This window comes from Crinia signifera, chromosome 3 (assembly GCF_055691185.1).
Source record: "Crinia signifera chromosome 3, ASM5569118v1, whole genome shotgun sequence".
NCBI lineage: Eukaryota > Metazoa > Chordata > Amphibia > Anura > Myobatrachidae > Crinia > Crinia signifera.
The window spans coordinates 149121489-149142409 of NC_139219.1; positions in this window are offsets into that span (position 1 = coordinate 149121489).

Here is a 20921-nt window from a genome sequence, read left to right on the forward strand (position 1 = left end):
TAGTCATGCAGAGACAGTTTTGTAAATCGCACTCCGGTTGGTCCAAAACTCGCACATGACCGGCTGAAGAAATCGCACTTTTTTGTGTCATAAATTCGCACCACTTCGCCGCAAATCGCACTACATCGCACTTTCCAGCCTCCAAATCGCATTCCCATAAAATATGCGATTTATTACCAAAAAATGCAAATTAAAAAAGTGCGAATAGCGGCGATATGGTGCGAGATAAAAAAATGCGCATTTATCTCATCCCATAGAATGTCACCCATTGTGTATGTCAGATTCCTAGTCATATTAACCTCAAACAATATACCATACCAAACCTCTAGAGAAAGTACAAACTTGAAAGTGGAAATGCCTTTTGCAAGACCTTGTGTGTCTATTCTTGAGGTGTTGCCAGATGCTCCTCTTATATTATTGCTATTATATATTTCTATCAGGGCATGATAACCACATGTACCTGAAAGCAAATAGGCTTCAAGGCATCATGTCAACTTTACTAGGTACTTGTTTCCTAGAACGGCGCCAAGATTTTCTACGTACACAAACGCATGGGCCATTTTAGTGCCATGCGATGCGATTTTTTAATGTAATCTGTTCACTGCTCTATGTGCCCCAGGGGATCGCATCGCACCTCCAGCAAAATCGCATGCGATCGCATTCGATTTTATAGGGTATGCGATGCCATTACATTAGGTATAAAATGATATGATTGTATGGCATACGATGATGTTTTACGCACCCCCACACACACACACACACTATCCACGCCACTCCGAAGCAAGGGGATGAGGATAACTTTACATGTATTCCGCATGCGCTCGCCACGCTTCGGGCTCGGTGGCTCGCCACACTATATAAAATCAACTCCACACCGACGTGGATAGTGGGGTATGAAACAGTCGTAGGACGCGTACGCCACCTATCGCTGGGCTCGCCACACTTCGGGGTGGCATGGGTATTGGGGGGGGGGGTGCGTAAAACCTCATTTTATGACATACAATCATATTACTGTATACCTAATATTACATTAAAAAATGGCATCGCACGGCACTAAAATCGCATGCGATGCGATTTCACTAGGCAGAATACCCGACTGAGCAAATAGCGCCGTTTTAGGAAACAAGTACCCTTTACTATCTTTTTTTCAATTGATGGCTTAACGGTAAGACTATTCATATAGTGTATTAGAACTTCCCATCGACTTGTGGTTGCTGAGAAGTAAACAAACACTTGTACTAGATAAAAAAAGTGGCCTCCAAACAGCACTTGGCAGCATCATTCACAACTAAATTCAAAGAACGGGTGCTGTAAGGAACAAACAATGCTCTTGGGTTAACATAAGTCATTGTTGCACACCATTATCCTTCCCCTTCATATTGCTTCTGTTATCATAGCTTTGACAACCTAAACAGGCAATGACATCTTTTCTAACTGGTGATGGATACCAGCACCACGTGTTTCCTGGCAGAAATCCTAAGAAAGGTTATTTTGTGCATATAGGTTCACAATCATCAGATAATGAAGCCAAGTTCACAAAGTGAAGGAGCATGGACATTTATTTCACATGGCTTATATGAGGTGTACAATGAATAATTACTGAAAAATTCTTGTCAACTAGAGAAAATTTAAAAAAATTATTCTTTGATGGTAATGGATTAAGTCTGGATCAGTTTATTTTATATATCTTTCCCAAGGTAATGTTCATGGTTCTCTTTAGTTCTTATTTTAGAAATATGTTCATCCATTAGGGGGTTGAACAAAGCAAAGCTATTTGATACATTTCAGGAAATTCCCATTTCCCGTTGTGTGCAATTTTCATAGGTTCCATGTAAGGCCAGATTTTGCATACCAATAGCGCTCAGGAATCAGTCCTTCAAGAATTTTCTGCCATAACTTTTCCTTTTGTTTAACCCCTTCCTGACAGAGCCAGTTTTTGCCTTCCTGACAGAGCCATTTTTTTCAAATCTGACATGTGTCACTTAAGTAGGTATAACTTTTTTTTGCTTTTACTTATCCCAGTGATTTTGAGATTGTTTTCCCGTGACACATTGTACTTTAAATTAGTGGTGAAATTTGGTCGATACAGTTTTTTTTTTTTGGGGGGAAAATACCAAAGTGTCGTGAAAAAATGGAACATTTTGCTATTTGCAAAATGTTCCATTTTCTGCTTGTGAGACAAATAATCATATCACTCAAAATAGTTAATAACTAACAAAGACCATATCTATTCTTTATTTTTAAATCATTATTTAAACCGCCTTTATTTTTTTTTGGACGCTAGGGGGCAGCAGAGTCTAAATTTTACACTCAATGCATTTCAACGCTGCTTTTGGCTATTCACTATTTAACAGCCAATAGCAGCGATCGCCCAAGATGGGAGGCATCGCTGCCCCCCCTGGGCAATGAGGGAGGATGTCTGCTGTCAGGGACAGCAGACATTGTCCCTCTGCCACCTCGTCTCGAGACGGGGTGGCAATTTAAAGTCATGACGTACATTTATGCCATGTGTCGGGAAGTACATCCCGACCATGACGTAAATGTACGTCAAATGTCGGGAAGGGGTTAATAATGCACATAATGTTTTCAATTTTCTTTTTAAATCTTATTTCAAGCGCTTTCCAGTTTTGAAAATTATTTCTCTCATGCACTTATGGTGAATTAGGTCCCCATTAGGAAGTTTATTTTGTAATAATTTGTTTAAAAAATGTAAATGATTGTCATCTTTAGGGAATTGAAACTGCTGAACCTGTTCTGGCATATGTTCCACCAAAATTTGTCACAAACTATCATCACATTTACCTAAGCAAGAGGGTCACTATCGTTTCGCTTTCAATAAGCTTCACTTTCTATCACCTCTTGAGGCAGCTGGACTTTACATAGTACCCCATCAACATCTTCAGTATGTTCCTCATGCTCTATTAGACTAGACAAAACAGTTGTCTCGGATCCAGTCTGGTCCAGTTTGGGGTTGAATCTTTGAAGTAGAGCTACTGTATCTTCATCATCCGGATGTTGTGGCTGACGATACTTAAGTAAAGAACCTTCTTGCTTGGCATGTTCCTTTTCAGCCCTGTTTTATAAATTGTGCTCCAGATAATTTCTTTTTTCTGTCTGCCATGGTGGAAAATCCACTGGAAAAAAACAAAACAAAAAAACAATACTTTAATTCCTGTAGTGTTTTGATAAAGATATATACATAAAATAACTCCTTTTTATAGTATACCTAACTATGTTGAAATAGAAAGCATTCATGTTTTTTACTTTTACCAGAATGCAAATTACTTCAATGTTTCTCTCAAGAAAGAAGGTAAGACCTGCAGCTGCCATATCACCAGTAAGCACTGAATGTGTCGGCCGATACTGTATGTCATTTTTATAACTGAATCAGAATGACATATAAGGCTGCATTGTCCCATTGTGTTCGCGGCTTTAAACTGGCCATATATCAGATCGTCTTTCCTCAAACCGCCCAACTTGTCTGTCTAGCTAAAACACTGAACACATCTCTTGGCAAACTAATCGGCAGGGGACCTAGACAGTGATGGTGGTCCGTGTACACACAAAATGCCTTAATCACAAGCCTTTTCTCTACATCAGCATGTGATATCTCAGCGGTATAGAGCCACCACATAAGGGGTACCAGAGTAAGCAGTTGCCCAAAGGGACTTCTCCTAGTCTCTCTGCACAGCACCCAGGGTCCAGAAAAAAAATTACAAGAAAAATCCTAACTATAATAATAAAATACAAAAAAACATTAAGTGTTCATAAACGCACCACTGCTTTTTAGTATCATACATGTTCATGCCACTGCACAACAATAACCACTATAGGACAGCTCATAAAACTTACATTTGGATGGTAGGATTATTGCCCTATATGTCATTGGGATCCTAAATTTATAATGTGTCTCTTGTGGTGCAGTAGGGAAGGAATTTGTACCCCTGTGTAAGGTGCATCTTAAGGTGCCTATACACGGTGCGTTTGCACCGTGCGGTGCGATGCGGGCATCTCATTGCACAGTACAAAAAGTATGTGCTGCACATACTTTTTGTACTGCCTTCTGATCGCATCGCGTGCAAAACTCATGCGTTGCGATGCGATCCAGCCCATATCAGGTGCGATTATCGCACCATGTACAGATGGAGCCGGGCTCCCTCTTGCTGGTGAATAGCCAGAACGTCACCGCTGGCGATCTGCCAGCAGCCCGGCTCTCATCTGACTGAGACGCGCGTGCATGTCACGCGCACGCACGTCTCAGTTTCCGGGCGGCGGGGCGACGGCAACCCTGTCTGTCTCTGCTTCAGGGAGACGGACAGGGTTAGGGGGGGTGCGGGGAGGTGGTGGGGACCCCGGGTGACCGCCGACAAGCCGGCGGGGACCCGGGGGAACCGTGCGAAAGGGGCCGCGCGCGCATCTCGTGCGTGCGCGTCCCCTTTCGCAGATACAGATGGCGGGTGGCGGGGGATGGCGGCTGGCGTCGCCAACCTCTGCAAAGAAGAGACCCGCGCCATCTGTATGGGCACCTTTACACAGTTATCACAGTGAGGATGGACATGTTGTGAACATGACATCAAATCTCCATGTCCATTCAAGTGTACGAAAATACTGTGAAAACTTTCCAGCAGATTTATCAAACTGTTGAAAATTAATGAAACCATATTTTTTGGGTTACTTAGGGCCTCATGCATCAACTTTAATAGTGTCATCAGTGGAATAAACCAGTACATGCAATGGATCATTAAGGTTAATTAAACCGTTTTGCTCTTGCTGGGTGGCTGGCACTCATTTTCCGCATGCCTCCCAACCTTCCCAATATTGGAAGGACAGTCCCCACTCACCCTGCTGCAAGGCCATGCTTCCTGTTTTGGCAGGACCATTGTAGCAAGCGATTTTCGTCCTTTAGCACAGATCATCGACTACAAAAGTCTGGCTGTCCCTGCCACAGAATATTCCTTGCCTCAGATGAATATAGTGCATTATGATTGATAGTTACAGCAAGACACTGGAGATTGGTAAGGTGCATTACAGTATGTTGACAATCAAAATGTTGACATGAACGTTAATGCCGGCTGGATATATTGACATATATTCAATATCGACATTGATCCGGTCAATATTTAGCATGTCGACACTGATGGAATATCTGCATGGTCACAATGTAAACAATGTTTATGATGGGAATCTATCCGTAATGCTAACCCTAACAGTTAAGGCCCCTATACATCTGTAGGCACCATCCCCTAATCCAGTGGTGCCCAAACTGTGTGCCGTGGCTCCCTGGGATGCCTCGGGACACTTCCAGGGGTGCCCCAGGTTGGTGGTCCAAGACCAATTAAAATTATTTATGGTCATTTATTTATGGACAAATCCAGTGCTAGTGGCTGCCAGTCATAAAATATGTGTACAAACAGAAGCAAATCCTGCCCTTTACCACATATCTGAACCTAAGAACCACATATGAACCCAATCTACTTAATTTTATTTTTATTTTTTTTGGGGGGGGGGGGGGGCTAGGGGTGCCGTGGAAAAATTCTTATACTTTAAGGTGCCGTGATCTGAAAAAGATTGAGAACCCCTGCCCTAATCAATCAAAATCGCAGATCCTCCGACCAGATGCACCAACTGGCATCCAACAGTGATCAGCAATCCGTTAGAGGGGTGAAAGTAAGCATATTAAAATGCCCAACTCCACAATCTGGATTTTTAAGCATGTTTAATATCATGTGACATGACCATCAGGGGATTGGGAGATTGTCCCAATATAAGGCAGATGTCCCTTAACTCTAACCCAAATGCCAGTGTTGATAGTGTTGATATTCTCTCCAGTCCCCAGTGGTGCTTTCAGCAAAAAAAAAAAAAAAGTACATTTTGTAAAAGATGGTTTTCGGAATAATTTTATTTGGATAATAGATATCTGGATAAGGGATACTCAACCTGTACTGTGGTGTCTTTATTTAAGCATTCCCCATATGCAGTCAGCAGGATATAAAGGTCTGGAAGGTACAAAGGAATGGTAAGTGTACACAGAGGTATAATAGATAGCTGATATAGGGATAAAGCATTATGATGCAACGTTTTCAAAATTGTGACTGAGAAATAAAAGCATTCTGTTGCTAGGTTTTGTAGTGTAAGTATAGAAGGCAATCTGCAGGTTTTTATTTCATTTGTTTAGATTTTGTTAGAAAGTCTTTAATAACAAAATCCATCTCTTCCCTATAAAATAAACAAAATAGGATATAAGAATATATCTGGGGCAGGAGCGCCGGCTTACGTTTTTTGCCGGTGGGTGCTCAAGGGTGCCCCCCCCCCCCCCAGTCCTGGATGGAGGTAGGCAGGGCGTCCTGGAAGCACCACAGCGTGGTCCTGGCAGCGGATATGCCGTCAGCAGCGGGGGTCCCTGCGGATTAGGGGAACTAGCAGCGGTATTAATACCGCTGCTAGTTCCCATCCGCCGCAGGGACCCCCGCTGCTGATGGCATATCCGCTGCAGGGACCCCGCTGCGGTGCTGCCAGGATCCCCGACGGTGAGCTCTGGCCGTGGTCCGTGGGTGCTCCTCACCTTCCGTGGGTGCTCGGGCCCCGGAGCACCCACGGTTTTGGCGCCTATGACCTGGGCCGCTGTGTGATATCCTGCTTTGTCAAGGAGGTGTTACTAAAAAAGGGAGCCTCACTTACCATTAGCAAAAATGTAACAAAACCGGTAAGTAGCTGCGCTAATCACCAGATATCAATCTTAACAATTCACATTTAATCATATAAAAATCACATACATTACAATAAAAAATAAAAAAAAACAATCATTGCAGTTAGTAATAATGTGCAATTAGCAGTATTTGTCCCCCGACTGTAAATGTCTGACTGGAACCTGCGATGTTCGTTCCTATATTGTCCTGGTGGTATGTTAACCCTATAATTAGAGTCCTCAAATAGTACTGGCCCAAATGCCCACTGTAGAAATATCTGCGTGGAAAGAAATAGCGAGCTTTTCCTCCTTGGGGCTGGTGTCGCAACAAGTGGTGGGTGACTTGAGCCCTTGTGTGTAGATTTTGCTCACATTGAGTCACAGTGTCAGAGCGCCTAATGGTATCCACTTACATATACACCATGAGGGTATCTCAGGCCCGATGTCTGTAGCAAAGAGGGATCCAGGACTGGTTTGAATGGTTAATCCAATATAGATGAAGGTTCCAGAGCCAGGTAACAGCACTAACGCGTTTCACTGCATATGTAGACGGGCAGGGACTAGATGTGACTTTACTAATACTGTAGTTCATTAACAGGGTTAGCCATTAATACAATGAAACACACATACAGTGGTAAAACAACCTTTGTGATGCTCACAATTTCAGATGGATGACATTTTCTCTATGAGGGGTAAAGTACAGGCTAACATGGTAATTTCTGCCTCTAGTCATCCATGCTATTCCCCCTTCTCCCTGTTGCTTACTAAAAAACATTACAGGTGCTTAGGATGCTGCACTAGCAGGTTACGGAACGGTTTCTTTCCTCGTCATTTTTTTTTTTTAAATTGAGTCATTTTTATTAAAGTTTTTAAATAACACAAAACTAAGAGTAGCAAGACAGAGTATATATAGTAATACAAAATGATATGAGGCAAGATAACACACATTGAGTATACAATAATACAGTGTAGTAGATATCACATACAAGTATATAACTGATTTCCTCGTCATTTTTAGTTTAAAATGTTTAACATCCCTTTGTGAGTCGTGTGTATATTGCGATGTAATTTCACGTATGCATTTTTTATGTTGTAGTGACAATAAATTATTTGTACAGTATTGTATTATTAAAGTGATAACAACTACAATCAACTTTAAATACATTTCACCAACATACAATTAGCATTATCAGCCCACACATTACATGAATACCCTTACTACATTACACTAATACAGTGAACCTCAATCACAGTCCTCAAGGCATGCTAACAGTCCAAGTTTTAAGAATAGCCATACTTAAGCACAGGTGACTTTATTAGTACCAACGTTATTTTGATTTAACCAGAATGGGCATCACTAAAACCTGGACTGTTAATGTGCCCTGAGGACCAAAGTTAGGAAACACTGCATTAATATCTCTACTACATTATATTTATACACTACATCAGATTAATAGCCCCTACAGTATATTATTAATCCAATGTTTTATTATGATCCTCTACCAAATTAATTAATACTGCATCAATCAAAAATATCTAACTAGGCTGATCTAGAAATGATTGCTCTGAGACTGTACACTAGGCAGACATCGACAACAGATGGCAGTACAATGTTAAGACTGACACCTGCAACAAACTCAGATCTGTCACAATACCAGATACAATCAAAATGCAGCAGTGTATCCATCAAAACAAATAACTGTACATTCTTAATTTGCTGTATTCAGTGATTTGCTAAAGGTTCAGTAATAAAGACTATAAAACCCTAACATGCAGCCTTTTCCTAATGACTTTTTATCTCTTGACAAATTTGTTTGACTTGTTGTGTTGTGTGATACTGTAGCTTCCCCAGCCAAGTGGATCTTTCCTGGGAAATATCTGCACCATAAGAGGTAGTTACAGACTGGAAAGTAAGAAACAGGAAGGGAAGGGGAGAAAACCAGGAAAAGTGCACAAGACCTTGACTTACACACAAGCTGAGCCACTCAGGTCAGGAGGTCCACCCATGTAAAAACTAATGAAATGTATATACGGTAAATGTTAAAAGTGAAAAATAATAAAACAGGTGCACTGTGCTTACAACACTGCCTCCATCTGCTTTGTGTGTGTTTGTGTGTATGTGTGCGTGGTGCCCGAGCTCCAATGGGGAATCTTTCCCTACCTTGAATCCCAGGTGCAGATCAGGTCCTTTTGGGTTTTCTCAATCCGGTGGGTGGGAGGTAAGTATCTCAATGAAAGGGACACTGGTTTGTGAAGTAAATTGGATTTATTGAGGGTGTGGCAGGAAGGGGGTTGGTATGCTGCCTCACCACTGACCCCCTCGACTAAATAGTGAATGCAAGATAATGCACTTTGGTGAAACATAAATCAACAACAATGGTTTATACTGGCACTTAGTGAATGCAAGGCACAATAACACATAGCCAATATCACTTTCAATGTTAAACCTATTCGCACTTTTGAAAATATCTATTAACTATTAGTGACAATAACAAATCAGAATATAAATGATCCTCACGAGTCCACTAGGATGTTGGTCAATTCTAGTGTTCAAGGTACCGTGCTGCCCACTATGGGTCAAACACCCCCACTTTACGGTTACTACTGGACTAACTTGAGTTGCAGCGGTCCTGTCAACACTGATGGTCACACATATCATTCTACTCCAACAATATTAGAGGTCAGCCTAAATATTTGGTAATGTTACCGTATATGTACTCCATTCTGAATAACCTGTGCACAGGGATTTATAATGTTTGTTAGTCCTGCAGGTTCTCCAGTAGGGTTATTAAGTCCCAATTAAGTCTCTGTATCTCCTTTAAGGAGGTGTCGTGGATAGCAGGCTGGCCGGGAAGGGCCAGTGAAAGAGCTGATTATTTTAGCAGGAAACAAGGTATTACTTAGTCCAGCCACAAGATGGCACTGTTTCTCCACAATCAGTGAGTCTATTAGCACGTGAACTCTGATAGGAGCTATGGCAATGGTAGCAATCTTTCAAGGGGTTCAATGTCTATCAGATAGAGGGGTCGGCTCCAGGGATTAATAGTATGCAGGAAATGGCTATTCAGGCACCCGTCCAGGGTCACTGTAATCAGTATGGGGGTTCTTAATCTGCCAGGCCCTACAGGTGGGCAATCCTCTCCCCTGGGTGGTGGTAAATGATCTACCTTTGGCGCACTCGCCCTGGACACCTCACTTCTCTCTCTCTGTAAGGGGGCACGTGTGATGGGCTGTCACCCGGCTGCTTTACCTTTGGGAGTCCCCCATGGCTGAAGGAGAAATGTCTTGTGTGTCCCCACGGCGGGCCCCGGCTGTCACGCTGTACCTGCGGCTTCTCCTATCTGGCAGGGTTTGGCGGCAGACGGCCTGTCAATCAGCGGCTCCATCCTCCCGGCTGCAGGCACATCCTCTCTCTCCTTACTGTGCAGGTCCCTTTTTGCGGCTAGACTCCGGTCTGCACTCTGAGACCGCTGACGTCACCGCGCCCAACAGCACTGGGTGTCTCCTCCCACTGGCGCTTACACACCACTGCAGCAGCGTGTCTTGTCCCGGTGATTCCCGGTGCAGCTCCCACTCTCTGCTCCACGTGAGCTTCCTTCCTCCTTCTTCCTCCAGCATGCTGCCCAGCCTTCCCGCCTCTTCCTGCTCTCCTCTTGCCTGTCAATTAGCCTTGCACGTCCTGGCCTGGTGCTGCTCCCATTAGCTTCTGTGGGGGGGTCAGTTAGGAGCTGTTGGGGTACCACATGTGTGTAACTGACTTTATAGAAACACACCTCCTAACACAACCCATTCCTTTAGGGAAAAATGCTCTGTTACTGAAATTCCCTCTTACTTTATTACTACCACATGTGTGTGAACCAGAGGTGACAGCAATCACAATTGGAAGCATACCTCCCAACTTTCATTAATGGTCCAGTGGGACCTTGGCGTGGCGCAGCCGCATGTCCAACGTTTTGGGGGTGTGGCCTCACAACGAGGGGGTGTGGCCTCATGATGAGGGGGTTGGCACAGCATCTATTCCTCGCTGACAAGCGGAGGCAGCAGGGACTCTCCTCCCTAGCTGCAGGACACTGCTGGCCCCGGGTGGGCCACGGGGACGTCCCTGAAAACCAGGATGTTCCCGCGGTGAACGGGACAGTTGGGAAGTATGATAAGAGGAAAGTCCACATACAGAGTATTTTTCCCTCTTGGGTTGAGTCAGGTATGGAGGCATGGAAAAGCTGATTCGAGTAGATTATGAATGAAGTACATTTTTCACAGTATGCTAAAAAAAAGTCTGCTGGGCTGCCAGAATCTGCTTTACTATAAGCAAAATATGTAAAATCAAACTTTTAATCCTTTGGTACTGAAGTTTTTGTCACCCCTGTGCTCAGCCCATTTTGGCAGGTTTAGTGCCGATTCCATTCAATCATCAAATTATACATTGTTATTTTCAGAACACATTGACTTTTTACAAGTAGCATTAGCATGTTTATCTCCTTAAATCTACCTAAAATGGCCCAAAATAATATATGTTTATTAAAAGTCAAAGGAAGTGAGCTAAGCAAAAATGTGTATTTTTGTGTAATTACCAACATGAAATATTGTGCAGTTCCTGCTTCAACATCAATCTACCTTTCCATAAAGGTGAAAAGTAAGATTCTTAGGGGTAGATTTCATAAGGTGCAGGTCTAGAGAAGTGGAGATGTTGCCCATGGTAGCCAATCACATTCTACTGTCGCTAGTATGTTAATTAGTAACAACAAATAAATAGTGCAACCCTGTCGAAAAACACATAAAAATTACACTTACACAATTTATTGTGTGCGTGGGTCACTTTAATTGCCAAGCAACCACAATTTTTTCTGTGTGGGTCACTTTAAATAACCTTAAGATTAGAAAAGAAAGCAGACCATGGTGCAAATATTGTTTCCACAATTTGCCAAATTTAATAATATGTGGATGCACTCACAAACAAATGTGTTTCATAGGCACATCAAGGGTCTTTGGTCTTCATAAAAACAATCCACACAATTTCTAGTGCAATATTGTTTTTGTAAAAGTAAAAAATATATTTATTGGACAAACTCACATATTCATGGAATAAAATCGCATATAACCCACAAAGGGGTATGAGGATCCTCCAGGGGATGGATGTGCACCAGCAGGTTTTCCTCTCATCCAGTCCACAGGGGTCCGGCGGCAGCAGTGGTATGCTTTAGCGCGCTTTCAGGCACAACTGCCCTTCATCAGAAGCATATCCACAGATGTCGAGCGGGGCCCTTTTTAAACCCCACTAAGCACACAATAACCAATCTCAGCTGTGCGCAATCGCACACACCGGAAGTCACAAGCCGCTCCGGCGGAGGTGATGCATGGTTCCACCAAGCATCTTGGGAACTGTAGTTCATTGAGCGTGCATCGCGTACCGGAAGTCCATGTCCGCTCCGGCAGAAGATGATGCTCGGTTCTACCAGGCATCCTGGGAACCGTAGTTCCATTAGTAGTCCTCATATTGCAACACATTTTCCCAGAGAGTGTGCTCCGTGGAGCGCACCCACATTCCCGGAAGTCCTTTCATATCGCGTCCATTGGAACGCACATCCATTTTTTTAAAATTGGAGTCCAGCATGAAAAAATAAAATATATGACAACAAATTAGGCACTACATTTAAAAACAAGCATAAATACAAATAAGAGAGAGAGAGACAATGAAAAAGAGAAACCTAAAGGGATAACATAAAGCCTCATAAAAACCACTTCAATTCGAAATCACCATTCAATCCTTCTGGTACTAGGGTTTTTAATTTGTGAATCCATGACATCTCTGCTTTAGCTAAGCGGATGTCTACATTATTGCATTTCCAATTTGGATTGATTTGTTGGATTCCCCAAAATGATTTTATTTGACATGGATTCGAATGGTGCATTTTTTTTAAATGGGCTGAAACCGTATGTCCCTCCAGGTTTTTCCTTATATTATAAATGTGTTCTGCTGTCCTGGTTTTAAGGCACCTAGATGTCTTACCTATATAAACCAGGCCGCAAGAACACTCAAGTGCAGAGACAATGTTCTTAGAGTTGCAAGTCAGGAATTCTCTTATGGGATATTTTACTCCCTTTACTTCAAACTCTTTTATTTTACTTGGTCCTTTTGTTGTCTTGCACATAAGGCATAGGCCACATCGATGGAAACCCTGACTACGTACGCTATTCCTCTTAGGTACGTCTAGGGCGCTCTTAACTAAATAATCTTTGATTGTGTTTGATCTCCTATAAATAAATTTGGGTTTGCTAGGAAGATGAGCTCCAAGGATTGGGTCATTTTTCAAGATTTTCTAATTCTTTTTGAAAATATTCTCAATTTCTTTGTGTTGGTAATGGAATTTGGAAATAAAGGACCACTGATGTTCATTATTCTGATTTTTTGTTGTTTTTTCTTTACCTTCTTTTTTAATGAGTTCATTTCTGTCTAAAATGTTTACCTTGGATCTTGCTAACTTCAGATTTTCCTGAGTATAACCCTTCTCTAAAAAACGGTTGTTCATTTCTTCCATCTGTTCATTACAAACATTAGATTCTGTACAGTTCCTCTTTACTCGCAGGAACTGACTAAAGGGAATACTGCTGCTCAGCCAATTACCATGATGTTGGCTAGTGGTGTCAATCAGGCTGTTGGAATCGGTCTTTTTTCTAAACACTTTTGTGTTTAGTTGCCCTTCTTTAATATACAGACACAAGTCTAGGAAGAACAATTCTTCTTTGCTTGTTGAAAAAGTTAATTTTATGTTCATATTGTTGATGTTAAGGGAATTACAAAAAAGATCCAAGTCCTGATCATTCCCCTCTCAAACAAAAATGATATCGTCAATAAAACGCCTCCAGAGCACCAGGCCTGACCTCAGCTCCCCTCCATGCCATACGGTCTTCAATTCCCAGTATGACATGAAGAGGTTTGCGTAGCTGGGGGCAAACCTGGTGCCCATGGCGGTACCCACCCGCTGTAAATAAAAATGGCCGTTGAAGTAAAAGTAATTATTCCGCAAAATAAACCTAATGCCTTCGATAATAAATTCCTTCAAACTTTCTGAATAGTTTGTTTGATTCAAAAAATAAGAGACTGCCTCCACGCCATTATCCTCTTGGATGATTGTATATAACAAGGAGACATCCGCTGTTGCCATGGTGTACTCATCTTTCCATGGTAATTTGTCCAGTAATTGGAGGACATTGGTGGTATCTTTTAAATAGGCTTTTGTGTCTTTGACAATCGGCTGAAGGTAATGATCTATTATTGCAGACAAATTGGATGTAATACTGTTAGACCCTGATATTATGGGTCTTCCAGGTGGGTGGAGGGGGTCCTTATGGACTTTTTGGAAGAATATATATGGTTGGAGTTGCCGGATATTGTATATTAATATAGTCATATTCTGACTTAGATATTATATTAGTATTATATTATAGTAGCTCGTATGTTAATGCTGGGACGCAGGGCCGGTGCAAGCCCTGCCAGCTCCCTAGGCGACAACCAAATTGCCCGCCCCCCCTCCGCCCGCTGGGGGGGGGGTTGTCTAGCGGGCACCAGACCCACCACGCTCTGACACTGCAGAGGGAAGACCAGGAAGAAAGCTACTGCTACACCAGCTGGCAAGTACGGGACACCGGGGGGGGGGATTGCGGGCGCGGTAGTGGTGGTGGTGGGGGGTGCGGGCGGGGGGGTCACCTGGGGCACTCTGCGGCTGAGCAGCAGGGGGGGCAGCACATTGCTGCTGTCCCGCAATGGCGGGCTCCATGCAGAGAGGGATGAGGGGGGCGTACGGACTCACCTGGCAGCTCCCTGCTTGGTTGAATTCCTGGCTGGGTGTCCCGCATGCTGCTGCAGCTTTCTTCCTGGTCTCCTCGGTGGCTCAGTACCGCCCTCCAGTGGCCGGCGCCCTAGGCAAATGCCTAGAGCTGCCTAGTGGTGGCGCCGGCTCTGCTGGGACGTATAGTTCCACAACAGCTGGAGGGCCGTGAGATTGACACCACTACTCTAGAAGGTGTTCGATAAATAAGAAGTAGAATCTGGTTGCTATGGGCAATACCTTCATTTCTATAAACATGCACTTTAGTAAATATATCTCTAAATGTAGGTTTTCATAATAAAGTCTGCATTTCAAAATTTATATTTTTTTTGTTTTTCACCAGTCTGAAATAAAGTGTGTAAGAGTAATATGGGATCCTGACAATGCATGCCCTTTACAAAGTAGACTACCTACCACATCAATTGAGGACATACCTTTTTGTATTGATGCCCGGATATTAGATATCTAGAAGACCCTCAGCTCTAAAATTTCTTAACCTGAATGCAGTGTATTCTGCTATTTTTCTGGTGCCTCTCTCTAAATTGAGACTTAACCCGAGTTTCTATGTGTCAGAATGGGGGAGATTAGGCATATTCATTGCCTCTTCCAATTTTCTGACTCTAACTGACACTTATGTTATTGCGGAGAAGGTTGATATGATTTAAGAAATGTTTAGGTTAATCTCTTGGAATCCCCAAAGAACAAGTGTACAATGGTCAACTCATTTCCAAACATAATTACTTTTGTATCTGTTAGAACTTTGGAGATAACTCAGCTTTTAGCTATAATTTGTCAGTGTCACTCACATTTGTTATATAAATTCAAATAAAATTTAAAAAAGATTACGTTTTCTATATAAGGTAAACTTTATTATGATGAATAAAAATTTTGCTTGGCAATAGTGAATCACAAATTTGTTTTGTATGGGTGTTGACTATGCATGTACAAACAATCCATCGATGTCTCACCATCAATGCCATTGACTATTGTTGGTGTAGTCATTAATTTCCAAAACTATATGAGGGTGTGGGGCTTCAAGATGTAATTACTCCTCCCCTGGTATAATGATTTATAAAGTACTGTCCCCTCTTCAGCATCATTGATAGCTACCAGCTATAATGGTGTCTTGTGTCTGGTTATCCACAATTTGAACTTCTGCAGTATTTAAAATGAGTGGAGCCCCACTTTGTTCTTAGCACTGTAAGGATTAAAGAGATAATGGAATAAGCTCTCAGGGCTGTAGAGAAAATGAGAGTTATGGTAGACCTACCTTTGTTATCTCTCTTTCTGTGAGTTTCATGAGACCCACAAGGATAACATCAGGGTTGTTATGTTTAGAGACGGTGCAGCATCCTGCTATGGAAAGCCGTTCACAGCATTTAAAATTGCTGGGCATAGGAGAAAATCGCTCAGTGTGTATGGACCTTAAGTACTTATCCAAATTACCCTGGAATTAGGGTTTTACCATTTTAAAGAACATTTATTCGTTATTGTCAGCCTACTGAGCCTAGATTACTAATGATTAGAGACAGGATTATATGCATTTGCATATTCGCATATGCATTTGCATATTTTGCCCATTCTCACTGGTTATTGCATATTTTACCTAAAATCTAGTATTGGTGCATATTTTAGGCCCCGTCCTCTTACCACCCGCAAGTTACGTCACTGCTTTGCCCTGCTGCTGCTGGCCAGGTAGTGGTAGAGTGTGCAGGCTGGGGCACTATGTGCGCAGTGTGGGGAACCTTGGATGTACGCTAATCTGACACTGCTCTAGGCTGCCAATCCATGTTGATAAAAGTCAGTCAGGCGGATGCCATTACGAAGCTCCTGAACCTTTGCCTGCCCCTGGACTGGGACTTTACACCAAGAGAAAGACTTCTGCAGCAGAGGAGGTGGCCAGAAGGGTTGTGACATCATGCGGTGTGGAGGAAATGCCATGTCACAGTGAGTATGCGGCACAGGGAGGAAGCCTTCCACTGCGCCGCCCTCACACGCTATGCTGACATTTGATCCATCGGCGCTGGAGATGAGGGTCCGTGTACTTGATGCAAGAAGAACTTTGGACGCTGCAGTCTGCTGTAGCAGCCAGGAAGAAAAAAAATCTGTGGGCCTATTTTTGAGGTTTATATGAAACTAATTGTATGCTGATTTTTAATTAAATAAGTGAAAAAATTATTTTTTTATTATCTAATGTAGCATATTTTAACACTTTTTATGCATATTTTAAGTATTTTTCATGCATATTTGCATGCATATTTCAAGCTTTTTATGTTGCATATAATCCTGTCTCTACTAATGATGTATGAGAACACTATGATAAGTTAGTCTCATACCACCTTTGCATTGCACACCAAACCTGGGTTATTGCTGTTTTTTTTGCCGGGTCGACCCAGGTTGAGGTGCGGTGTGAAAGCATCAAACCTTATAACCCAAGTCAACCAAACCGGCAATTCAACCCATGTTACAAGAACGATTTAATGTGAAAGCAGTAACAGTATGTAACTCTGCATACTGAGCCTAAATGATACCACTTTCACATAGAAAAGCCAGGATCTTGATCCTGGGTCCCATCCTTTCATATTTAAGCTGGGTCACTCATTGTGCACAGGGAGAATCGGGTTTAACCCTTCTTTTAACAGGGGTAAACTAACGGGTTGGTTGACCCAGGTTATTAGGTTTGGTGCTTCCACACCGCACCTCGACCCGGGTCAACCAGCAATCAGTTGTGTTATTTGTGCCATGTAAAAGGGATATAACTAAACACATAGTAAAAGGTAGGATCATTTCTCAAAGGAATTTTAGAGAAATGTTTGGTACTTGTGTATTATCACAGCGGCCAGTTAGCAAATAGTTTAGTGGGCTATTCCGCGTAGGAAAATCTATGCAGAATATGGGATGCGATGTCCATATTAAGTGCACAGGAGTGCTTATACAATGAAATATCGCATGGCACCAAATGTGATATCAATATGAGATCAGCTATGGCATTGTTTTGCGTCACCCACAGTATCCACGCCACCCCGATGAGTGTCGAGCGCAGCGGTACGCGTCCTCTGACCTTTTTCATACCCCCACTATCCACGTCGGCGTTGAGTTGATTTTATATAGTTTGGCGAGCGGACGCGGAAAACATGTAAAGTAATCGGCGTCCGCTCGCCACGCTTCGGGCGCGGTGGCTCGCTGCACTCGCCACACTATATAAGAACCAACTCCACACCGACGTGGATAGTGGGGGTTTGAAAAGGTCGGAGGACGCGTTCCGCCGCCGCTCGCCACGCTTCGGGGTGGCGTGGATAATGGGTGTGTTTTCTGAACACATTAACACCTGCAATATCATACATCTGACACAGTAATGACCACGTGTGCTAATGAATAACTTGTATAATTTAGTGAATAACGAATGATGAAGAGAATATTAAAAACAATAATGACAATAATCAGTAACAAAATGACAATGATAGCAGTCAATTAATAATAAGAACATTAACGATGAGAAAAATGAGAATAATGATTTAAACAAGATAAAAGAACAAGATAAAAGAAGAGTCAATCTGCCTTTGGGAGCAGCGTCAGCGCATGAAGTATTTGCTGAAAAGGCTTATCTGCAGCCAAACTTTTACGCCATATAAATTCTTGTAAATAAGACTCCAAATGATGACGTGCTGTTCCCCGTTGCCGCTTGTTCCACCATTTGCAGGAGCCCCATAAGCGTTCAATCGTTTGTGTATGCGCACCAGTATCGTGGTCTACAAAGTTATATTTATGATTAACCCTGGCATGATGATATCCTGCCCGCTCCAATTCTTTGGTGCTATATGCCCTCCAGCAATCACTATAAATGGTTGTGCCAGGCTCTATGTTTTGATGTATGGCTGACAGAGTGGCAGCGTCACGTTTGGGCACAACAGTTATGAAGCACTGTCCTGTTTCGCGTGAGATGCCTCCAAATACCCATTCCTGAGGTAAAACACGGCCCACATTATATTTCCTTTTGACGAAAAGACTTTCATCAACTTCCACTATCTTGCCCGGTCCACCAATACGGCACTGTGGCTGTGCCAGCAGGTCCATGGTACAGGCCTCCCGCATCCAGGCATTGTACAGGACCACTGTTTTATTTGACGTGTTCAGTTCACGCTGACAGTATTCTATAGATGTCAGCTCCTCTGCCCAAGAATATATAAATTTGATCAGAGTCAGAAGTGATAAGCGGCACCCAGGGAAAAAGTGGGCCGCTCTTAAACTCACCTTTTGTCGGCAGGCTTTTATATGGCACCGCCACATACACTCCTTCACTGACAAGTGCATGGGGTGCCCATTGGTGCAAGTAGCCGTCACTGGCAGCAGGTGATGGTCCTGAAAAAATTTCACAGCATCCTCCTCTGTCTGAGGCAGAGTAAATAAGGTACTTGATGCAGATATCTCAAATGAAAATCACTATAAATCACAGGCAGTGGCGGAACTCCCGGAGGCAATGGAGTCATCTGCCGCCGGGCGCCAGGCTAAAAGGGGGCTCTGGCTCCATTGCCTCCGATGTTCCGCTGCTGCCTGCCGCACTTATCTTATTCAGCGGCGGGCCTCCCCCCCAACCTCCCCCATACAGTACCCTGGTGTGATGCGCAGTGGTGCGGGCGTCCCCTTTCAACTGGTTGCTGGCAGTGGCTGGGGCGGAAGTCTGCCTGAGGAAGCCAGGCCAGATAACAGGAGAAGTGTCACTGTCCAGTGACGAAGAGCAGAGAGACTAGAGTCGGGCGGGAGCCAGTGTGGTGGTGCGTGACTGTCTGTCACTGAAGCTGACAAATGACTACAGTAAAAGCCGGGAGTTAGGTGGGAGACGCTGCAGCGTCAGCCTTTGAGGGGTGAGTCTGTGCTGTGGGTCTGTAAAAACCAGCACAATATGTGCATCTTGTTGAAAAAGAAAAGGATATTACATGTACTGCTCAAATAAAGAGAGGGATCATCCTGCAATATATATATATATATATATATATATATATATATATATATATACACACATATTGCATGATGATCCCTCTCTTTGGCCCTTATTCTGATCGGTGCTGATATTCCCGCTTGCGTACGGCCCGCCGATGTTTATCGTCTGCGCATGTGCAGAGGTCACTCTGCGCATGTGCAGGCGATTTCGCCGCATGGATTCTTTATACGCCGCACAGGGGGCGTAGAGGGGCGTGAGGGGCTACTTAGCCTCATTACCCTATGCATACGCCCCCCGTTTCATGGGCGTTCCCATGCAAACGTGGGGCGTATGCATGGTAATGAGGCCGTGACGCGTGGGTACGGGGCGGGCATCTGACATCGCCGGATGTCAGCTGCCCGCCCCCATACATGATTTCACACGGACAAGTGTCCGTGTGGTCTTGTGTTGCGGGACCTGGTGGAGCGTGCGGCCCTGCATTCGATGTTCGGCGACCATCGAATGCAGGGGCAGCTCCCAAGACGGAGGAGGCGTATCCCCGTCCAATTTCATGCGGATCGCCACATATCCGCGTACGGACGGCAGGTGGCGATCCGTATGGAAGGCGGGGATTCGCCTGCACGGTTGCGGCCGCATATTCTGATCGGGCCGCACCGATCAGAATAAGGGCCTATAATATCTTTGACTGTTATTGTGACTTTACCCCTCTCCATCGCTACCCCACCACCCCTTGTTTGCTGCATGTCAGCAACAAGTTCATACCCCCCTTTTTTCACTGTTGTTCACTGTGCTAGGCGAGTTACACCACACCACTTGCACTTGCAAGTTTGTTACCGCATGTTATAGTTTAAGGTGCCCAGAGCACGCTTAGACTCAGCTTATTCAGTGGGATCTATCAATAAATTAATTGTTATCCCCAATCACTGTTTTGTCCATTCATTAACCCATACATAGCTTAAGCATTGGGATCCTTTGCTATCCCCCAGCATACATTACCCGTTTCTTAGAGATCAGTGATTTACACCCTGAGCGCAGGCCTCATAAAACCCTGTATCCATATATATATATATATATATATATATATATATATATATATATATATATATATATAGTTCCAGTTGTATAACCAGAGAGGGCACTCACCACCGATAGAAGGTAAAATATCTCTATTGACAGCAGTCAGCATACAATGTCGACGTTTCAATCACGAAGGGCTTTTTTTTTTATTTGAAACGTCGATATTGTATGCTGACTGCTGTGAATTAAACAGTTTCTCTGGTTATACAACTGGAACTAATATATATATATATATATACACACACACACACACACACACGTGTGTGTGTGTATGTATATATATATATATATATATATATATATATATAGACTTGTAGAATGAAGCGGCACTCCAATCAATGTAGCAGTGAAAGAAAAGCTCTTTATTAGCAACGTTTCAATACGTGTGTATTAT